The sequence below is a fragment of the Hyperolius riggenbachi genome, chromosome 7, assembly GCF_040937935.1.
Source record: "Hyperolius riggenbachi isolate aHypRig1 chromosome 7, aHypRig1.pri, whole genome shotgun sequence".
Taxonomy (NCBI): domain Eukaryota; kingdom Metazoa; phylum Chordata; class Amphibia; order Anura; family Hyperoliidae; genus Hyperolius; species Hyperolius riggenbachi.
In genome coordinates this window covers 110,248,556-110,272,370 of record NC_090652.1, presented here as the reverse complement: position 1 = coordinate 110,272,370, position 23,815 = coordinate 110,248,556, and the positions used below count along the sequence as shown (strand labels likewise).

The 23,815-nt window shown below is 43.5% G+C and overlaps 1 long non-coding RNA gene across 1 annotated transcript in view; it reads left to right on the top strand.

Moving 5' to 3' along the window:
- The window catches only part of LOC137525618 (uncharacterized), a 153,089-nt gene extending 129,928 nt beyond the window's left edge, over nt 1–23,161 (top strand). Inside the window, exon 3 of the long non-coding RNA XR_011022958.1 lies at nt 22,861–23,161. This is a non-coding gene — a long non-coding RNA (uncharacterized lncRNA). The remainder of the gene's footprint in view (nt 1–22,860) is intronic.
- The last annotated feature ends 654 nt before the right edge of the window (nt 23,162–23,815 follow it).

Sequence of the window (23,815 nt, the reverse complement as noted above, 5' to 3'; positions counted from 1 at the left end):
TAGAAAGTATGTTTCAGGGCACTTTTACTCTACATGTGATTCTGATTTCCATTTTTGATATGATTTTACATGTGATTCCGATTTCTGATGCTATTAAAATAAGTCCTGCAATGACAGATTCATTGTACAAAGAGAAAAGAGCTTATACATCTGCAGGCATGCTAGCTTTATACAGACATAGTTGGGTGTGGTCACTCCCATATCAGTATCAGCTGACATAACCATGCAAGAAAGCTTACACAGTGAAATATGCAGAGCTTGAGGACAGTAGTTTTTCTTCTTGTGTAGCTAGCATCCAGTGAAAATTGCGAATCAGAATCGCAAATCGGATTTGCGATTCATGTATTGTGGGAGACATCATATGCTCACTCCAATCTGAATAATGGCAAATACTTTCTGTTTTAAGAAGGCAAAATTTTCTTTTGCATAACATTTTAGTAAGAGGGCTTTTTTGTCCTTTGCAGCCCCTTACACACACCTAGGAGATCTGGTTTACCATGAGCATGCTGGCAGTGGCGTAGCTAAGTAGCTGTGGGCCCCAATGCAAGTTTTACAATGGGGCCCCCCAAGCACTCTACACATAGCAATCGATACGACGCACCAAAACCTGCCAATGGCAACTACAGTGCCAGAGGTGCAAGAAGGGGATGGGGAACAGCTAGTTAATGATTATTAATGACAATATTCAAAGTATCTATAGAAGTGATTATTATGAGCACAGGACCAATAAAGAGCTAATACTACAGTTGAGGGGAGGCCCTTTGGGGCCCCTCTGGCACAAGTGCCTGATGCGGTCGCAACCTCTGCAACCCCTATCGCTACGACCCTGCCTGCTGGGTAATCTGTAACTACAAGTAATTAGGCGCACATAGTGAAAATGTATGTACCATTTTTCTATGATTGGATAAGAAAAGTTGTGTACGGTGAACATTTGCTTGGCAGGACCAGAATGTAGATACTTTCACAAGCCTTCTTGTCAATTAAATTGTAGCGGAGGTGCAAAGTCATTTGTGTCTCACACATAACACTCATGTAGCACCCTATCGTCTTCTGATCAGGGCCGGCCTTTGACCTGAGCGACCTGTGCGATCGCTCAGGGCGCCGGCTGCCAGGGGGCGCTCCTGCCGCCTGGCCGCATGTGTTTTAAGCTGGCTGTGTCCGTCTCACTCCGCCCCCCCCCCCCCCCCCCCCCCGTGCGGCCACCGTGATGGAGGGGGGAGCCGCGGGGAGAGCAGCCCGTCCTCTCCCTCCCTCCTCTCCGGGCGCTCTCCGTGCTCCCCCCTGCAGAGTGCAGACTGCAGCAGTGAGAACAACTCACCTCCCTGGTTCCGATCGCCGGCGCCTCTCACTTGCCGCTGGTCTCCTCTTGTACATTGTCACTGATGCACAATAAACTTCCTGCTTAACAGGAAGTTTACTGTGTATCAGTGTCAATGTACAAGAGGAGACCAGCGGCAAGTGATACACCGTGAGAGGCGCCGGCGATCGGAACCAGGGAGGTGAGTTGTTCTCTCTGGCTCTGCTGCAGTCTGCATCGGAGGGGGTAGCACGGAGGGTGGCCCGGAGAGGAAGGGAGGGAGAGGTCGGGCTGCCCTCCCCGCGGCTCCCCCTCCAGTATGAGGGGAGGGGAGCACCTACCTACCTACCTAATCTATACTGGGGGCACCTACCTATCTAGCCTGTACTGGGGGGGGGGGGGCAGCTACCTATCTAATCTATACTGGGGGGCAGCTACCTATCTAATCTATACTGGGGGGCAGCTACCTATCTAATCTATACTGGGGGCACCTACCTATCTAGCCTATACTGGGGGGGGGCAGCTACCTATCTAATCTATACTGGGGGCACCTACCTATCTAACCTATACTGGGGGGCACCTACCTATCTAACCTATACTGGGGGGCAGCTACCTATCTAACCTATACTGGGGGGGCAGCTACCTATCTAATCTATACTGGGGGCACCTACCTATCTAACCTATACTGGGGGGGGGGGGGCAGCTACCTATCTAATCTATACTGGGGGCACCTACCTATCTAACCTATACTGGGGGCACCTACCTATCTAACCTATACTGGAGGGGCAGCTACCTATCTAACTTATACTGGGGGCAGCTACCTATCTAACCTATACTGGGGGCACCTACCTATCTAATCTATACTGGGGGCAGCTACCTATCTAACCTATACTGGGGGCAGCTACCTATCTAACCTATGCTGGGGGCAGCTACTTATCTAACCTATGCTGGGGGCAGCTACCTATCTAACCTATACTGGGGGCAGCTACCTATCTAACCTATACTGGGGGCAGCTACCTATCTAACCTATACTGGGGGCAGCTACCTATCTATACTATACTGAGGGAACCTACCTATCTAACCTATACTGGGGGGGGCAGCTACCTATCTAACCTATACTGGGGGGGGGCAGCTACCTATCTAATCTATACTGGGGGGGGGGCAGCTACCTATCTAATCTATACTGGTGGGGGGCAGCTACCTATCTAATCTATACTGGGGGCAGCAGCTACCTATCTAATCTATACTGGGGGCAGCAGCTACCTATCTAATCTATACTGGGGGCAGCAGCTACCTATCTAATCTATACTGGGGGCAGCAGCTACCTATCTAATCTATACTGGGGGCAGCAGCTACCTATCTAATCTATACTGGGGGGGGGGCAGCTACCTATCTAATCTATACTGGGGGCAGCTACCTATCTAACCTATACTGGGGGGGCAGCTACCTATCTAATCTATACTGGGGGCAGCTACCTATCTAAACTATACTGGGGGCAGCTACCTATCTAACCTATACTGGGGGCAGCTACCTATCTAATCTATACTGGGGGCAGCTACCTATCTAACCTTTACTGTAGGCAGATCCCCCCTTTAGTGTATATAGGCTTAGGCTACTAGTCTTACAGTCGCAGATCCCCTTTTAGTGTATTTAGGCAGCAGATCCCCCCCCCCCCCATTAGTGTATGTGTGTGGTGCGCTCACACGCGAAGAGGATGAATTTGGGGGGGGGGGGGCACCAAAATCTGGTTCTGCTCAGGGCGCTGTGAAACCTAAGGCCGGCCCTGCTTCTGATATCAGATAAACTAAACTGAAACAAGCCCTAGCAAATAGCAGCTTGGAAGACAGCCATATTAATCAATCCACAGTTGGACTTCATGTTGCTAATATCACTTCTCACACTTTGTACTCCCTTATATATTGACTTCATATCTGGCAAGAGCTCGTAGAACCTATCACTTAGTCTGAGGCTCCTTCCTATCACCCGTGGATCTGTGGAGAGCTCTCCCAAGTACACAGTAGTTAGCATGTGTTACTTTTAATAGTTTAAGTAGGATGAGTGAATTTTGTATCGTTTAGGGCCGTATTTCACAATTTACAGTTTCCTAGAAAAGTTGGATACAGTATTGCTTTTTCGCAGAACTCTGCATAGCAATAGAAACATTAATACACATACCATAAATAAAACACAATTATCTGGTTACATCTCTAGTAAAGCTGGATTGTCAGCCATAAAATCAAGTTCCATTTACCCATTGCTCTGTGTTTATTATGTAGTCTACACTCTGACACTGCATTGGAAGCATTCCAATATCATTATTAAAGGGGAACTTCAGCCTAAACAAACATACTGTCATCAAGTTACATTAGTTATGTTAATTAGAATAGATAGGTAATATAATCTCTTACCCACCCTGTTTTAAAAGAACAGGCAAATGTTTGTGATTCATGGGGGTTGGCATCTTTGTCATGGGGGCAGCCATCTTTTTGGTTGAAAGGTGGTGACAAGGAGCAGGAGACACAGTTCCAACTGTCCTGTGTCCTGATTACTCCTCCCAGCTGCACGCGCTAGGCTTCAAATGTGAAATTCAAAATGTAAAAAAAAAAATTGCACCAAAACAGCGGAACGAAAACAACAACATCGGAAATCCCATCATGCTTTGCACAGCATCAGGGGAAAAAAACCCTGGCAGTTTTTTTCTGTGCAACTAAAAATGAGGCTTGTATAAGAGAAACAAAGTTCTCATACTGTGAAACTGTTAAAGAAACACCAAGCCTTTTCAGTGCTGCAGAGTCGATTTTTAGTCCGGAGGTTCACTTTAATGTATCTGCTGTAATGAATATTATCTCAGTCGGCCTGGTCCTATTCTGGTACATTGCTGCGGAGTGGAAAGCGTGTTATCTCCCCTCCCACATTCCTGCTCTTCCCTGATTGGCTGAGGGCAGTTCAGTGTGACAGGCTGAGGCTAAGAAGGGAAATACACCTCACCCCTTTGCAGAAGCTGCTGAAATACGATCTATGCTGTGTTCACATGTGTTTACAAAGCAAGCTAGATATGACAGTGCAGTTTTTAGTACAGAGCTCAGTGGGGAGGAGGTCTGGCAATGCATATACCATTTCAGGCAGGAGAGAAAAAGAGTCGACAGTACAATACATCTGTTATTTATGTAGAACAAGTATTTAGCTACTTATATATTTGGGTTTTTTTGGGGGATAGAATAGCTGACCCTGCTGCTTTAACTCTCTGTTTGACCATATCTAATCCAGCTGCCCCAGTCACGCAACAGAAATAGTCATCACCAAAGCAGCCAAAGCTAAACGCATATTTGGCTCTGTAGACCATCTTCGTTCTCTCAGACTCTTATTAGGAATCGCAGAAGAGTATTGTACCGTGTTAGCCGTCAGTAAAAGCAAGAAGTTTTAAATCAGGATGATACCATTTATTGGCTAACTAAAAATGAATAAAAATAAGCAAGCTTTCGGCCTTGCAGCCTTTGTCGGGCTTATATCCTGTTAGTTTGCAGACTGGTGGTACAGACAGCTTTATACATGGAACATCAAAAGGGAAAACAGATATTTTTTTCAAGCATAAATACATGTCATTAAGATGCCTTAATTCAAACAGACCATCTAAATGGGGTTAGAGGTAGTTAAGATAAGAATTCTTGTTTACTCCATGCTCACAGACCTGAGATCAGGATTGACCCAGAGGTATCGTAAATTCTTAGTTCACAAGTTCAGCTAGAATGGCTGAGAAAGTTCAAATATCATCAGCGTCATACCAATATAAAAAGTTGTTGTCCTTATCAAACCGTTCTGCACAGCTTTGAACCAATTTATAAATTTTGTTTCTGCTATTAATCGATCATTTGACGTTTTGAAGCCACCCTTCAGGGCAGTGACACGAAGATCATCCATGCTGTGTCCATTGGACCGAAAGTGTGTAGCAACTGGGAGTCCAGATTTGATATTATTGATAGTGTGCCTGTGTCCATTCATACGTTTGCGCAGAGTTTGTCCAGTTTCTCCCACGTACATAACATTCGGGCATTTAGCACACATGATCAGATATACCAGATTGATGGAACCACAGGAAAATGTACCTTGTACTCTGTACTCCTGTTGTGAACCTGGTATCGTTACCATGTCAGTGGAGTAAATGTGTCTGCAGGTCCCACATATTTTTTTTCGGCAGGGTGATGTTCCGTTTTATTGAGGCCTATTCAAAGAACTCCTAACAATCATCTGTTTTAGATTGTGTGGTTGCCGATATGACAAGAGTGGAGGTTTAGGGAATATCGTTCTCAGTCTGTGATCCTTGTGTAAAATGGGATGAAGTTCCTTAGCAATCCGCCTTAAGATTTCCAGGTGTGGGTTATAGGTGACAACCAAAGGGAAACGTTCCTCTTTCTGGTTTTGCTTATGTTTCAGGAGTTCAGTCCTGGGGATGTTGCTGGCTTTCCTGATTTGGGCCTCAGCCATAGGAGGACTGTAACCTTGTTTAATGAAAGTGTTCTTAAGGCGATCCAGCATCCAGGTGCTTGTCTCTGTCCATCCTGTCAAAACAAATCCGGTTGTACCTTATAGCTTGGCTGTAAATTATAGAGTTCTTAATGTGCTTGGGATGAAAACTGTCATATGTTAGGTATGTGGGACGGTCTGTAGGTTTGCGATACACAGAGGTTTGTATGTTGTTACCCCTGATGTATATGGTGGTGTACAGAAAGTTAATCTTTGTGTGAGGCCTGGTGCACACCAAAACCCGATAGCAGATCCGCAAAATGCTAGCAGATTTTGAAACGCTTTTTCTTATTTTTCTGTAGCGTTTCAGCTAGCGTTTTGCGGTTTTGTGTAGCGGTTTTGGTGTAGTAGATTTCATATATTGTTACAGTAAAGCTGTTACTGAACAGCTTCTGTAACAAAAACACCGGCAAAACCGCTCTGAACAGGCGTTTTTAAGAGCGGTTTGCGTTTTTCCTATACTTAACATTGAGGCAGAAACGCATCCGCAATCCAAAAAATGCCTCACCTCGGGAGTATGCGTTTCAGCAAAATGCCTCCCGCTCTGGTGTGAACCACCCCATTGAGATACATTGACCAAGCGTGTCCGCAGCCGCAAGCGGCTGCAGAAACACTGAAAAAGCCGCTCGGTGTGCACCAGCCCTGAGAGTAGGTAAGTTTCAATTTGATTGTAGGATGGAAGGCATTGAAGTTCCTGTGGAACTGGAGAAGATCATCCTCACTTGCGGACCAGATGATTAAAATATCATCAATGAAGCGGAAGTAGGCCATGGGTTTTATGCCACATGCATTGAGACTTGCAGTGTCTTTTATTTGAGCCACAGCCTCTCTACTCACCTTCTTTCTCTTGGTGTACTCCAGGACTCTGCCTAGGTATCCTACTACCCTTAATTAATTGAAATGAACATTATCTCTCAGCTCCAGGTGTTACAACACTCCCAACACAAATCCTAGACTGCCTGAGTTTATGAAGTACTCATCAAGTGATGCTCCTCCCTGCCAGGTTTTTTTACTGACATTAGAAGAACCACTGCATGTGCAGTTGTAGCAAGCTAAGCGTCCTTAGTGTCCGTTCAGATGTAAATGTACTAGGCAATATTTTTGTTGAATAGACGTTACCAATATTATGTCCTACCGAGGTGAACTCACAGAGAAGCATGTGATCAGGTTGATCAGCTGATGGGTTTGTAAGGTTCTGATTTGCTGTGATGACTTTCAGGTTTAACCACTTTACCCCCGCGCGTACGTATTTCTCCGCCCCTTTTTCCATCCTTTAACAACCAGGGACGGAGAAACACGTACTTTCCGCGTTCCCGACGCTGCCCGCGCTCCCGCTCGTAAACACGCCGCCCGCCGCTAGTAAGCACGCCGCCGCCCGCTCGCCCAGAGATCAATGAACGGGAAAATCCATTCCCGTTCGTTGATCTAAGCCCCGCAATGATCAGCTGCTCTCCTATGGGCAGCGCGATCATTGTGAGAAAAAACTCACGTGTCCAGCCTCCTTATACTTCCTCCAAGCTTCCGGAAGGAAGCTTGGAGGTCGCATTAAAACAAAAAGTTACTGTGGCCATCTTGTGGCCAAATAGTAAACTACACCCTACACATTTTTCACATACAAATAAATGACTTTTACATATAAAATTAACTCATTACCTCCCACACTCCCCATTTTTTTTTTTTTTTGTAATTAAAAAAAAATTAAAAAATTTACAATTAAAAAAAATAAATAAATAGTTACCTTAGGGACTGAACTTTTTAAATATTTTTGTCAAGAGGGTATAACACTGTTACTTTATAAACTATGGGCTTGTAATTAGGGATGGACGCAAAAATGAAAAAAATGCACCTTTATTTCCAAATAAAATATTGGTGCCAAACATTGTGATAGGGACATAATTTAAATGGTTTTATAACCGGGACAAAAGGGCAAATACGTTTCATGGGTTTTAATTACAGTAGCATGCATTATTTAAAAACTATAATGGCCGAAAACTGAAAAATAATTATTTTTTTCCCCACATTTTTCCTATTTTCCCATTAAAACACATTTAGAAAAAAATAATTCTTGGCATAATGTCCCACCTAAAGAAAGCCTAATTGGTGGCGGAAAAAACAAGATATAGTTCATTTCATTGCGATAAGTAATGATAAAGTTATAGACGAATGAATGGAAGGAGCGCTGAAAGGTGAAAATTGCTCTGGTGCTCAGGGGGTAAAACCCCTCAGTGGTGAAGTGGTTAATGCATGATCATGACCAGCAAATCAGAGCCTTAGGCCTCGTACATATTACCAAACGCAGATGGCCATGCGATTGGAACACAATGCATACGAACGCACGCCATCTGCGTTTGCATGCATTGCATGGCTGATACCCATTCACTGTAGTCAATGGGTCAGCAGCGCGTTTTGGGGAAAAATGCGTGGAGCATGCGTTCGTGGACCGCACTGGTCCAGGACACATGCAGTGTGAACATCAGACAGTGCAGTCTATGCACTTTCTGTTGTCTTGCGTGCCTCCTGTATGCGTTGCCGAAATCCGGACGGCAACACGTGCAATGTGAATGGGGCCTTACATATCTATCAGCTAATCAAACTTGGAGCTGCACATTGGAGAGCTGAGCATTTTTTTTAATATAGAGTACAATATTTATTTACTTTTAAAAGTGTGGAACAGCCTTTCTCAACCTTGTTTTTACCGTGAAGGAACCCTTCAAATCATTTTTGGATCTCAAGAAACCCCTGTATTAGTAGGGGAGTGGGTTTTTATTATTATTTTGCAGGATACATGGTCTTTAAAAGTGGGTGTGGTCCCGGCAGACTTCTGGGAACAGCATCCTCACATGACGTGGCCACATATCACTAGGCACACACCCTTAGATCATTTGTGTGTACAATGGGGGTATGGCCTCAACAGTGGAACGAAGGTCAGGGTATTAAACTCTGACCAATCGCTGCCTAGTGCTGTTGCATCAAAACAGCCGCAGCGTGTGTCCATGTCGTTCCTGCACTGTCACGCCAGTCTGCCGTGTCCAGTCAAGCCTGTGCGGTTCAGTCCTGTCCAGTCAGTCCTATCCAGTCTATCCTGTCCAGTCCGTCCTGTTCAGTTAGCCCTGTCCAGTCCATCCTGTTACTTATTTTCCTTCCCTGTTGGCAAGATAACCCCTTCTTATGTCTTGTCTCTGGTGGGACAGTCCTAGCGGTCGTGACCTGGTGGCCACCAGGCAGCAAAGTAGGGCAGATGGCCCATCATCTCTTTTGGGGTCCGCTGTTGAAGACCACCTGTGCTCACTTAGACTCTACGCCCTGGGAGTGCCCATCTCAATCATCGGTCCCGAGATCAGGACCCTGACACCTGGACTGTAGAATAAGGACATAACTGTGTTTTAGTGGATTTTTGTTTAGTTATGGCTGTGTATATCTATGTAGATCTGTATAAGATTCAAATGCTTTAAATGTAGAAAAGTACCCTAAATATTTTCCTACAGAAGTGCATTACAATATCTGCGCTCTGCTTTCTCATGCACAATACACACAGAGCATCGCGGTGAGCGTTACATTCACTTATTTTGTGTAATTCTCATGACAGGTGCGTTGCTTTGCTGTGTAGGCACCCAGGTGTGTCATTTACAGATGCCATAAGCTAAAAACACACATAGATGTGTAAACTTTTAATGTGATAATGTTTAAAGCAGCTTTGTACCATAATCACTCCTAATTTGCTAGTTTTATGTGTGTTGGTATTGGGTGCTAATTGGTACGTTTATGATATCTCATGATACCTAGCTCATGATAATCAGAAGCAGAAGTAATGTCAAATAAAGAAAGCAGCTTACTATACAGCGAAGTCATAGAAGCAAAAATGTTTAAAGCCTTACATTTTAAAATAATGGTTTTTAAAGTGGAACTGTAGTGAAAATAACACTGAATTAAAAAATTTTTTTACAATATTAATTTATAGATTTTTAGCCAGTGTTTTCCCATTGTAAAATCTTTCATCTCCCTGATTTACAGTGTGAAATGTATCATCTTTAGTTCTGCCAGGGGATCTGTAAAGAAAGTTTGCTACTGAGAGTTCTATGCACAGAGAGACGCTTGCTTAGCAGTTGGAAAAAGCCTTTATTTCCCACAATGCAATGAGTTTCACAGACCACAAACTGTCAGTACCATGGTCATGAGACATGACATCACACTGTGGGAGGGGTTTCACCACAATATCCGCCATACAGACCTCCTTGACGATCTATATGAGAAAAGGCAAAGATTTCTCATTGGAAAGGGGGTATTGGAAAGCTACTGATTGGAATGAAGTTCAATCCTTGGTTACAGTTCCTCTTTACTGTACAGGGTCTGGCTCTTTTAACCAACAAAGGACAACCTGAATTTAGTATAAACAGTTCACATTGTGAGGCTCTGCAGATAGATATAAGTGTACAATTGCTACAGTATTTCATTAGACTATTGTAAGTCCTTCTTATTACCATTTGCTATGGCTCCAGCAAGGGTTGCAAACAATGCAGACAAGTGTTATATAAAACAGGCCACGTTTATGGATAACTCAGGCTCTCCATAATTTTCCAGAGTTCTTAAAGTGAACCTGAAGTGAAAATAAACTTATGAGATGATTAATTGTATGCATTTTACTTAAGTTAATTGCAACATTGCACCAATGTGACTAACACCCGCCAATTCAGTCATACGATGCCACAGTTGCCATACAGGTCTCGTCCACTAGAGACTTCTGGAGGTGAATCCACTGTGAGCTCAGTAAACATTTAAGATTGATTGGTGTGCCCAATCAGTAAAATAAAGTTATCGATTTTGTGCTGGAAATCAAGGGTAATATGCTACGACCACTCTCCATATTCAAAACAAGGTGAAGAGACCCCGGAAGCAAATTATTCCTAAAAAGGAAGAAAATGGTTAATTGCAACCTAACTAGCCAAATAAACAATTTATAAAAATAAGACAATGCAGTAGTGTGTCTCTTTTTATATGTATACTAGGGACCTTAGACAGTTTAATAATGGGCTCTAGGTCTGTCACCGCCACCACCTGTCAGCACACACCCGTGCGCACACGCCTGCCTGGCGGCCCCCTGGCTATCCTGCTCCCGTCCCAACAACGGCTGTTCCTGCGGCACATGCGTAGTAGCGCAGACACAGACACACACACACGGACATGGGACGCAGAGACAAAGGGGTTTTATTAGGTAGGATGGGAACGGCCTACCAACCTAGCGATGCATTTGTACAGCACTATGGCCCCCGAACTGTTGCCCACACAACATATGGGGTATCGTTTTAATCGGGAATGGCCAAAGAACTAATTTTTATGTGTTTTCTAACTATGGGACACTGCACTGCACTGTAAACTAGACCCTTGCTTGACACATTTTGGCAAGTTACAGGAAAAAAAAGGTTATGAAAATTAATTGAATCACTTTTTGCACAGAAATCCTCGGGAAATTGAACGCCAGGGAGGTTAAAGGGAAGGTTCAGGGACTGTTAAAAAAAATAAAAATCTGCATCCACTTACCTGGGGCTTCCTCCAGCCCGTGGCAGGCAGGAGGTGCCCTCGGCGCCGCTCCGCAGGCTGCCGGTGGTCTCCGGTGGCCGACCCGACCAGGCCGGCGCCCAGGTCGGGCTCCTTCCGCGTTCAAAAATGCGCCTCACGGCGGCACGGGTCGGCCACCGGAGACCACCGGCAGCCTGCGGAGCGGCGCCAAGGGCACCTCCTGCCTGCCACGGGCTGGAGGAAGCCCCAGGTAAGTGGATGCAGATTTTTATTTTTTTTAGGTTGGAGAAGTTGAAGAGAAAAATCGGCACTAGATGTGGACCTGGCAGGTCAGGAGATGCAGGTGCAATGGGGCAATCGTGCCTCCGGCGGATAATGACATCAAAATGGAGGACAAAGGGAAAAAAAAGGTTTCTCCGGGCACCAATTGCGGAAACAAGTCACCTTTAATGATTACTCCCGACACCTTCTAACAATAAGTGCAAAATCTAGCCTTACAGCTGTTTCACGGGATAACCCGCTTCTTCAGAGGCAGCAGATACTCTATCTGCTGCCTCTTTTATTTTTTTTAACAGTCCCTGAACCTTCCCTTTAAGAGGTAAAAACCATGGAACACAAACTGGTTAAGAATGAACCGATAGTCTCAGGACAGCCATTTTCATTTCAGTTATTCCAGAAAACATAACAGAACCATCTCATATTATCTTGTGAATATAGACATGCTGATCACGGCTCTATGAGCTGATTGTGCACCTGATCAGGAAAGGTAACTGGGTAAATGGTATGTCTGTATTTGCCTATTGACTGTATAGAGCTTGGATGTGCATTTTGGATTCACTGTTCTGGTCTCAATTACGCATGTTATGAATCATGTCATAATCATGCAATTATGTCATTTGCCATGTCTTCAAAATCTAACTACTTGCAAACTGAAATGGAAAGCTATTTTTAATAACGTTAAATTAAAAATGGTTGCGTAGCACCGATATCTCATACCAACCTTTTTAATGAAATTCAGCTTTCATTTTAAGTACCGCTGTTAAAAAAAAATAAAGTTTGCAGAAAGTAATAGAAAAGAATTTATAACAGCATAATTATCGCTTAATAATATTTAGATATAATTATTGCAAATATTGGAGGCTGCAGAAGTGTGTAATGTTCTTCTGTATCAAATGCATCATTATAAAGCAGCATTGTCTGCTATTTGCTGGGGATGCTTACAGTCGTGTCATTGTCAAATGCAGGGACACACATGTACTTTTTTGGTTAGGAAATTTGGTGAGCGTCATTTTTACAGGATCACCATAATATTGATGGAGCAAAGTGTTTTGTACATGCAGATAGTATAACAGTATAACAAGTTAGAACTATTTACTGAAGAAAATATGCAGAGATAAATCATACATAACCATCAGATAATGCAGTTTACTTATAACAGAGAGGAACGTAGAGTGAATACAGGAAATCACAATACCATAGAGATCATTGCAGCACTTTGCATTCTCAGGGACATCTTGTGGTTGCTTTACTATACTGCAGTTTTGCTAATACTGTTGTTACTACAACACATATCACAGCTGTAGTATATCAGACTAAAGACAGTGATGTGTCATGCGTGTGCCAAGCAGTGATTATCCCTTGTATCCCAAAGCCCACTAGTATTCTGGATTATTGTTATATCAAAAAATGGCCAGAACATTTGATGCCCATAGACAGCAAAAATTACTGAACTATAAAAAGAATGTCCATTTGGACAAAAGTTGCATCAGAAATAAGTGTTTAGAGTAAAAGCCTTATTCCGGAAATACATAATCATAACAAAAATAATCATAACTATTATTATTGCTAAGGCAAAAACCCTACCCAGGGGCACAACTAAAGGGGAGCAGCAGGGGGGGGGGGGCAGAGCTTTGGGGGACTCCGACTACTAATGTTCCCTTCCAGCTCTTTGTGGCTACACTGTTATGTGTGGGAAGATATTGATGGCCACACTTGTTTTATGTCCCTTGTAACATGGGTCCCGAGGCTGTGAGGGTCACCATGGGGATGCAAGGAAAGGGGTGTGTACATTGGGAAGGCCCCATCAAAGTTTCACTGGGGGGGGGCTGAATTGTAGCTACGCCACTGCCCCACCTAATTCCTAATCCCAATCCCCCCTCCTAGAGCCTAAAATGAACGCCCCACCTAATGCCATTTACCAATGGCTACAGCCTTTAATTCCTATGTAGCCTAACTCACCGCTTGTGTGCCCAGTTGCTGCTAATTTACACAGGCTAGATGCCAGCTGATCCCCACTCCCAAATGACCTGATCCACCCTTGTGACCAGTAGTGTGCTAATGTGCATGCGCACATGTGTATGCGCCCGGACTGCGCACCTCCTTGATAATTCTCCCGTACACAAGAGTATTCTGCAGATTTGGAAGGTGCAAGGCATGGGCCACACATCTGCAGCAGCCCACAACTGGTCCATAGCTTTCAGAGGGGCACAATGGAGTAGACCGGGAGGAAAAAAAGAGACCTGGAAGGCTACAGGGGCTGGAAGAAGCCCCAGGTATGTAAAACAAAACTTTTTCCCGTCTCAGGTACACTTTTAGTTGTGCTTTTAAACTTGCCAGCATCTTGTAGAAGGTCCTGGATGACCCAATAGTAGTCTGCCACCATTCAGCTAACTATAGTTAATCATAGCAAGGTTTTGAATGCACAGAGCATATTAACGGCACATTCATATAAGAATTTTACAGCACAAAAAAAAGTACAAGGAACATCTCATAAATGAAGGTAATAAAAACTATGGTGTGTCCCCTTACATCTCAAGGGATTAATTTTAGGCCAATTTAAGGATACCTTCACAGAGACCATATAGCTATTAGTGGACCACCTGGACATGCTGCAGAATCAATCTTACCACTGATTGATCTGTAGGCAGCCTCTGAAGACCTAAACAGTAAATAACTATTTCTTTTACAGCCCTAGGACCTTCTCCCATTCCCCCAAGGAAAAGTTCTTCTGCCTAAAAAATTAACTAGCTTAATTGATGAAGGTGGAGGCCCACAATTATGGCTAGAGGGAACATTTGAAGAAGATCTAGTCACGCCTTCTTTGAATGGACCAATTACCTTCAGAACCTATCCTCCCATTATGCAAAGTGTGATCTTTTTTAAAGTTCTGCTTTCTAAGAGTGCACTGGTTTGAGGCTTTCTTCTGCTCTTAAGCCTCATAAAGCTTTATGCTTTAACCACAGCATTTTGGCACTGAGGAAGACAACGTCATGTGGACACAACCCATATACAGGCGTGGAATGGCACACTGGAAAGGAGGAGCGCCTGAGGGCTTGCCGATGTGACGTAAGCCTGGAGATGCGGCCAGCAGAGAAGCGCAACTCGCAATGACAGGTACCTGTATCACTGCGGGGAGCTGCGGTGTGATAGTTGTGCCCAGAACAAAGATCTACAGGAGGAGGTAATATCGAACGCTGTTACCCAGATTAAGATGCTATAACTGGAAATGTACCTGCCAGTTGGTGTGATATGTGCATGAATCTGGACATGACCTTGAAATGCAAATCGGAGTCCGTTATAAGCACATGGAATTGCCTCGGAGTGAGGGTGCTTTAATCTATGGTACTGATCCTTGCCCAGTATAAGAAGGTCCAGTTAGTGCTGTACGCGCAACAGTCTTATGTAGCCCAGCTTGGTTCACACTAATCTTTGAAGGACTGTCAGTCCAGGGTTGAATGTGTGGAATGTGAGTGAGTGTGCATGCGCACAGGAGCGCTCCTTATGGTTTCCAGTGCGTTTGGGTTTTTTTAATAGGTTTGGGGGGTTTGTAGGGGCCCCACAGATTCAATGCTATTGAAGCAATAAAATGTGTATGTTTATAGTAGATAAGTGGCGGGTACTTTTTTGTATAATAAACCATAATATTTAATCTAAGGCATTTCTACCAGATTCCGAGCCACCAGTGTTTGCTCCTAGCCCATTCAGTAAATCACCCATGTTTTTTCTTAAATACCACTTACTAATCCAGATTCCCCTAGCCTAATCTCAAATGGGTATTGCATCTTAAGACCCATCTACACGATACGATTCTTTGTGCAATTCGATTACGGTTCTATTTACAATCCGATTAAATCTGACATGTCCGATCGGGATTTGATTAGATTCATTTCGATTTGCTATTGTTTTGCAATGGCAAATCGAATTGAGTCGAATCGAATCCCGATCGGACATGTTGGATTTAATCGGATCGTAAATAGAAACGTAATCTAATCGCACAAATAATCGTATAATGTAGATTGGGCTTTAGTGTTGGAGATGGCAGATTATGGATCAATAATCATATCAGATTGCAAACTCGCCAGGGCAGAACTCTCTCACCTTTTAGTGCCCTGGAATCCGCTATACAATTTGCTCATCATGTTACCTTTGTCACTGTAATTACTATATCTACCAATTCTGTATTATGTACCAATGTCTATATTTTGAGTATACCATTGTCTATATTATTATGTACCCCATGTCTGTTTCTTACTCTGTACAGCGCCACTGAATATGTTGATGCTTTATAAACCAATAGTACTACTAATACCATTGTAGAAGAAAGAGAAGAAGGACAAGAACAATCATATTCCTCAAGTCATATAACTTATTGTAAATAACTATAAATACATATACTATGTAATCTGCATTTAAATCACCAAAAGCATCCGTTTGTGCCCCAGTAATGTGTTTGTATCCTGGCATGAGTCTGAACAATCCCTCAGTGTGCTTATTCTAATTTCCCCAGCTCTGCCAACAAGCTAAGCAATTTCTTTTAGGGAAACACACATCTTCCCCTATCTGTGGAACTCAAACTCAGATAGAAATCTGTGTATTATATTGTCTCTGGAGGAAGCTGTCAAGCATTTGAATGCATCAACCTAACTAAAAAATTAAACAAACTATGCTTTCAGCACAGTGAGTAAGCCAATATATCCAAAACAGCTCCAGAGATGCTACCAAAGCAATTCATAAACAATACGCAGTAAAATGTCTAGAGTGCCCACATACACAGCACAGATCACTTTGTACACACCTTTCATTGCCACATCTTAAAGGACAACCGTGCTGAAATGTGACATGATGAGATAGACATGTGTATGTACAGTGCCAAGCACACAAATAACTAGGCTGTGTTCCTTTTTTCTTTCTCTGCCTGAAAGAGTTAAACATCAGGTATGCAAGTGACGGTTTCTGCCTGGGTCGGGACCGGGTCGGACTGAGTCAGACTATAGCATAACCCTCAATGATAAGCAATTACAGTCATAAAACACTTTCCTTTCAGTAAATAGCTTCTGAGAGCAGGAAAGAGGGTCAATAATTCATAGATTTGAGCTCTGGCATACTTCAATGAAGGTGTCATTGAACAGAGACAATGAAAGAGTACAAACTTAAAAACAAGATTTAAATATAAAATAGAACTGTGAGATATTTAAAAAAGTCATTGTTAGGAGACTGATGATAGATACAATTGTTTTTCTCATCACTTCATTTTCACCTTAGATGTCCTGCAAACTAACAGGATGTAAACCTGACGAAGGCTGCAAGGCCGAAAGCTTGTTTATTCTTGTTCATTTGTAGTTAGCCAATAAATGGTATCATCCTGATTTAAAACTTCTTAATAAATTATGCACTCAAAAACCTACCATATAGGTATATGTTACAGCCAGATCCTGAAGCAGCAAACCAGTGCTAGTTATAGTAGCAATGGGGCCCCTGGGCAAAATTAACTAAGGGGGCCCCTGACAGCCACCCCTGACCAAAAGGCGGCATTAGGTGCCTTTTGTTGAAGCCAAATTTCACCCCAGGGCCCCTGAGCCAGCTACTGCCCCCCTCCCCTGTATAACATCTCACCTCTCCCAGTGGGGGGGGCTTCCTCTGTTAGTCCTAAGCCTCCATTTCAGGGTACCAGGTCCCAGAGGAACACAGTTAAGTTGGGGGGGGGGCAACACCTCGAGGTCCTAACAGACTCTCGGGTACTGGGGAAATTGCCCACTTTGACTCTATGGAAGCGCCAACCCTGTGGCCAACTTCTGGTTGGCCAATCCACGAACTGGCCAGGCTACTGGGGCCAATGCGAGAAGTGGTGGCCTGTGTCCTCCTTTCACATCTGGATATATACAGGACAGCCTGTGCCTGCTTTCCCTCTCTGCTGTGTGTCTCGCTTGTGATGTCTCCAGCTTTCATTGCAGCCTGTGTTTCGCAGTGAATACCAGAGACACAGGCTGCAATAAAAGGCCACAGAGAAGCTACACACTCACACGCAGCAGAGAGGGAGAGAGCACAGGTGTACTGGATGGGCTGCCTTGCATTTTTCCTACCTGCAGACAAGAGGTGAGAGGAGGGGGCAAGGTGGGTAAGGGCAGGGGGAGGAGCCAGAGCCAGGTAATGCAGATACCACCACCTTGCTGACATTTATGCGATCTTTGCCTTTCTTTGGGACTTGGCCAGCCAGCTTTTGTCATTTCCCGTTCTGGCCCGTTCTGGTCCAAAAACGTAAGCCAAATGTGATTTGCTTTGCACATTGGCCACAGTAGCCCGACCACTTCGTATATTGGCTGGACAGAACCTAAAGTGGCCAGAATTCAGGTTCTAGTCATAACATAAATACTGACCTTGCATGCAAGGTCAATAAAGAACCACTATAGCAAAAAAGCTGAATATTTAAATTACATGTACACACATACATGTGAAATGCACTTACATAGTTACAGAGTTATTTGGGTTGAAAAAAAACATACGTCCATCGAGTTCAACCAGAGAACAAAGTACAACACCAGCCTGCTCCCTCACATATCCCTGTTGATCCAGAGGAAGGCGAAAAACCCTTACAAGGCATGGTCCAATTAGCCCCAAAAGGGAAACAATTCCTTCCCGACTCCAGATGGCAATCAGATAAAATCCCTGGATCAACATCATTGGGCATTACCTAGTAATTGTAGCCATGGATGTCTTTCAATGCAAGGAAAGCATCTAAGCCCCCTTTAAGTGCAGGTATAGGATTTGCCATAACTACTTCCTGTGGCAATGCATTCCACATCTTAATCACTCTTACTGTAAAGAATCCTTTCCTAAATAAATGGCTAAAACGTTTTTCCTCCATGCGCAGATCATGTCCTCTAGTCCTTTGAGAAGGCCTAGGGACAAAAAGCTCATCCGCCAAGCTATTATATTGCCCTCTGATGTATTTATACATGTTAATTAGATCCCCTCTAAGGCGTCTTTTCTCTAGACTAAATAAACCCAGTTTATCTAACCTTCCTTGGTAAGTGAGACCTTCCATCCCACGTATCAATTTTGTTGCTCGTCTCTGCACCTGCTCTAAGACTGCAATATCTTTCCTGTAATGTGGTGCTCACAACTGAATTCCATATTCCAGATGTGGCCTTACTAGAGAGTTAAACAGGGGCAATATTATGCTAGCATCTTGAGTTTTTATTTCCCTTTTAATGGGAAGGATCTTTACAAAGATAGTCGCTCGTACACTATTCTACGCCCCCAGTATAGGTAGTCAGGTATGGGTGCGCCCAGTATAGGTAGCCAGGCATAGGTGTCCCCAGCATAGGTAGCCAGCTGTAGGTGCCCCCAATATAGGAAGCTAACTATAGGTGTTCCTAGTATAGATTAGCTAGGTATAGGTGCATCCAGTATAGGTCAGCAGGAAGTAGAGTGTGTATCAGCAGCTATGGTGACCGAGATCAGTGGCAAGTGAGCGGCGATTGGAACGGGCAGGGAGGCGAGTTGCACATCAGAGGCTTACTCTGCAAAGAGGGGGGAGCACGGAGGAGGGGCCCTGGGGCGAGGGAGGGAAAAGTCAGGCTCCCCTCCATGCGGCTGAGTCTCATTGTGGCCGCAGCTTCCCCCTCAATCACTGCGCCCCCCCCCCCCCCCTTCCCTCACAGCGTTTAGGGCACTCGCCCGCCTGGCCCACCCATAGAAATGGGGCGGGTAAGAAACAAACTTGCGGTACACATTAATACAGACAATACACTGCGTATAGATGTTGGTACATAATACAGAATTGATAGATATCATAGTATGCAATTATAATGACAAATGTAACATAATGAACAAGGTATATAGTAACTTCCAAGACATAAAAAGGTGAGAGAACCCTGTCCTTTCCTCCTTACAATGTAAATGAATAGGTAGAAAACAAGAGGTAGCATACTATATAATATGTGTCGCTAGAGGCAGTGTATTTTAAAGTTATATTTAGTAAAAAGCACAACTTGGTCATATGTTGAGAGTTATTGGCGTAAGTTAGAGTGTATGCTTGTCTAAAAGTGTTTTAAGGAGCAGCAGAAAAGGAGCGAGGGTGGCTATGGATTGGAGGGGTGCCAGTTCGATAGTTGGTAGTTCACAAAGTAATATATTTTAATGCAGTAGTTGAGACAAGATTTAATAAGAGCATGTAGTAACATGTAAAAAGAGAACCGAGAGCCCGATATAGTCTAGTAAGTATTGACAATTGGGTAAATGAAATGAGTATAATATATACTCACAAACCAGGGTTACCTCCAAGTAACCACTGTACAGGCAGGTGTGGAGATTAGCCTGTCCTCACTCAGGATTAAGAAGTCGCTCTCTGTAGACAGGAGAAAGAAAGGGGTATCCCCCTCCACCAGGGGTGGATATCAATTATAACGTAATGAAGAACAGAGGCGCCAAAAGGATAAAATCAATTCTTAAAACTTTTAAAATTGCTTAGGAGGCAGTGGTGGACTTACCCCCTGCAAGCAGACACAAAAACGGTGTATTCAAAACAATTAAATTTATTGGTAAATAAATATATATTTAAATAAATAAATAAATAAATACACTCCAGGGGTTTTTGCAACGCGTTTCGCAGGTATATCCTCGCTTCCTCAGGCAATAAAAAATAGGAGTACACACAGTACAGTCTCAAGGTAACGATAAGTGCCGCCTATGTAGTAACATGTTAGTAGTGTCCTAAGAGAGAAAAGGTCAGATGCGTGGTATATTTTTGAGCGGCAATGACAGGAGCTGGTTGTGAATGTGAGGAATAAATGAGAAAGGTATCAAAATAATACCCCTAAGCAACGTGTTTGGGAACAGGTGTTGTTAGGTAGTTATTAACATTTATTGTTATATCAGGCAACGAAGTGGACAGAGATGGTGGGAAAAAAGATTAGCTTAGTTTCAGTGGTATTGGGACCGATCCAATTTACTTTTTCTCCTAAGTTTTCTCCTAGGAGATAATTTTTTATCTTCTGTTGGGCACCAGCAGCCATGGGGGCACCTGGACATGGAGAAAGTGTTGGTGCATGTGAAAAAGAAGGATCCAAATGAGGAGTGACACATAAAAGAGGGGTGCTGCTGCCCAAGGGATCTGTACATGAAAGAGAGGGGCTGCGGTACGTGGATGGTACACATGAAATGTGGGGCTACACATGAAGTGGGGGATGCTCCTGCTAATGGAAGAAGACCAACAAGAAAATTAGCCTAGGGGCACAAAAAGTATAAATCCAACCTGGATGAAAGAGGGTTTAGCACACAAGCAATCAGGAACACATGTAGGGAGGGAGCTAAGGTGTGAGGCTGAGAGGTACAGTTGTGTATTTAATCTGATCAATCAACTGTATTGCAGAAATGTGCACATTTATCGGCTTGAAGGCAGGCAAATGCCCAACAGCATTAGGCCAGTGTCTGTCGCCATGATTAGAGACACATCTTCTTTGGAGTGAGGACTTTGGACTACAAGGTAGTCAGCAGGCATTTGATGGACTATGGGTGTCTTCGACGCCTATCCACTGCGAGTTGCTGGTCTTTGTTAAACATGAATTGTATTATATGGAACCATTTGCATTAAAAGAGCTTGAAGTTTTGCATTATAAATCTGAGTGTGCTGATCTTTCTGCAATACAGATAGTTGAGTGCCACCTGGTGCTCTGGTGGCTGGATCATTGCACCTCAACTACGACTAGGGGAGTGCGGCTGGGTATTTCTACTTTGCTTTAATCTGATCAATCAGCAGCGCCTAGAGAAATGATTGATGAAGGGGCCACTGGAATTATTCTGGCTCCAGTGAAGATTCTCCAGCTGCAAGATGTCCACCGAACCCCACCACTTCTGGTAAATGGCAACATAGGATGATCAGGGTTTGGCTTGATTGCCAAGACCACTATCTTCTTACCTTTCCTGTAGTTCTAATGAACGATATTGGTGAACATTTTTTGAAGATACACCAGTGACCAGACAGTCATGTATGTTGCATTCACAGCAACACCTTGGGCAGAAGACAGTTTGAGAATACAGAAAAGGAGGCTCAAACACCACCTGGAGCCTTAATGCATAGCTGAATATGTTGTTTTCTCTCTGCCGGCCTTTTTGTTTTTGTCAAGAGATCCCCTTTAAGGACCTATATAGCATTCTTCAAACAAATGTCACCCTCCCCACTGACTACAAAGTATTGAAAGCAAAAATGTAATTTTGCAAGAATATTTTGATTTCCGTGAAACCACGGTAAACATAAAAACCACTGCCTCCGGCAATTTGTTAATTCCAGCTTAGCCAAGAATGCGGCCAACTCCACTGTAGCCAGACCAAGCTTCTACAAGGTGATCGCCCCTCTACAGGTAAAATGTTGAGATTTAATTATGGATATTACACCTAGAAGAATTGCTTCTGTAACAGTCTCCGGTTGGTTTCAGTCTAACCTTTGATTTACCACAATTATCCGCCCTGCCATTCAAATGCAGAAAATAGCGGCCATCATCTGTTTAATTTGGCAAAACCTCATTAGGAGTAGGCAACCTACCGCATGCCACACATAGGGTCAACGCACAGCTTCCAACACGTCGCCGAAAATAGCCCTCTCGCCCATTTCCTGGCTCAGTATCTCGCCGCCCGAATCTGGTCCAAGTTATTAATTAAGATAAATCTTCCTTAATTTTGAGATCCTGTTATCCCATAATTTATCAAAATTATGTTAATTATTTCTGCAGGGCAGCAAAATTATTACCTCTTCCGTGTATGATTTGTATTAATATTCATAATTTAATAATTCAGCATTCGCGCCATCTGGTCTAGGGACTGCTGTACCTTTCCTTGGCATCCTACTAGCCAAAATATTTCCAGCCCTCCCCAGTCTGCGCAAATGAATCTTCTCCCAGGTGGCTTTAAATCAAAAATGCGGTTCAGCCCCCCTCCCAACTGTTCTTTGGATACGGCTCTCTATCAGTGTGCGCTATTGTACCGTAGACCGGCAAACGCCACCATCCGCAAGACCCCTGTTCTGCTGCTATGTCTGTCATCGAGACGCAAACATACACACTCTCTGGCATTTCATCCCGGCAGGTGAACACAGCTGAATTGACATTTTCCACACTCTGTGATTCTTACACTGTAATTTGACATAATTAATGCCTACATTACTGCTGATAATTTAGCTAGTTAATTAAACTCGGAGGAGATAATTAAGGAGAGGCTACTGCTTGGATTGCTAATTGTTTTTGTCATTATTTTAGGAAGCCGACAGCTGCTGGCTGAGTCATCCTATTTTGTCAGGTGACGGGTCACATGACGGCGTTGTCTCGAAACAGGGGAGGCGTCCTACTAATGTGCAAGTGTTTCTGGGTTGGATCTAAGAAACGACCAATTTACCTGAGCTGGTCTGGACTGGCGCCAAGCTAAACAGACCCTTCTGAGTAGGCAGCTAGCAAAGTCAGCCTGGACAAGATATTTGGCATCTGGCGCAACACAGAAAATATCTTTAAATACCACTCTTCAAATGAGACACTCTGTTCTGCATGTGATAGCATTCAAAAAAACAAAATACATTTTTAAACATGTTAATTGACTTAATTGACTTCTTTCATGAATGTAATTTAATAAGTAGAGATTCAAATTATTTAAGGTTGAACTCAAGGCTAATATAAAAAAGAAACTATTTAATTCAGCTATCTATTTAATAAAAATGTTTTTTTAAATATGTATAGAACTAATAACATTGGTCGTTCATATGTGGACGTTTGCCACTATTATAAGCTTCTGGTCATTAGTGTAGAGCACTGGATTACATTTTGTATTGCTGATCTTTCTTTAACCCTGACACCTCCAACCCACCCTGGGCATAACCTAATTTCCTTGCCCTAACCCTAAGCTCCTCCAACCTCTGCCGCCTTACACTGCGGTTGATTCATTAAACATTGGTAATATCGGGCACACACAGTCCACAGTAATATTATCATTACTTCCACGCAAAGTACTGCTAGATACGCTAGTAGCATGACCCACAGTACTCTAGTAGCGAGCCCGTAGTAACGTTCGTGCTACTGGAGTACCGCAGGATCACGCTACTAGTGTATCTCATGGTACTTACATCAGTAATATTGCCATGCGCTGTGAGGCCATATAGCATGTATCAACCACATTTGTTGGATGTTGAATGTTTCGAGCCAATAAAGGTTTGTGGCCTAGTCA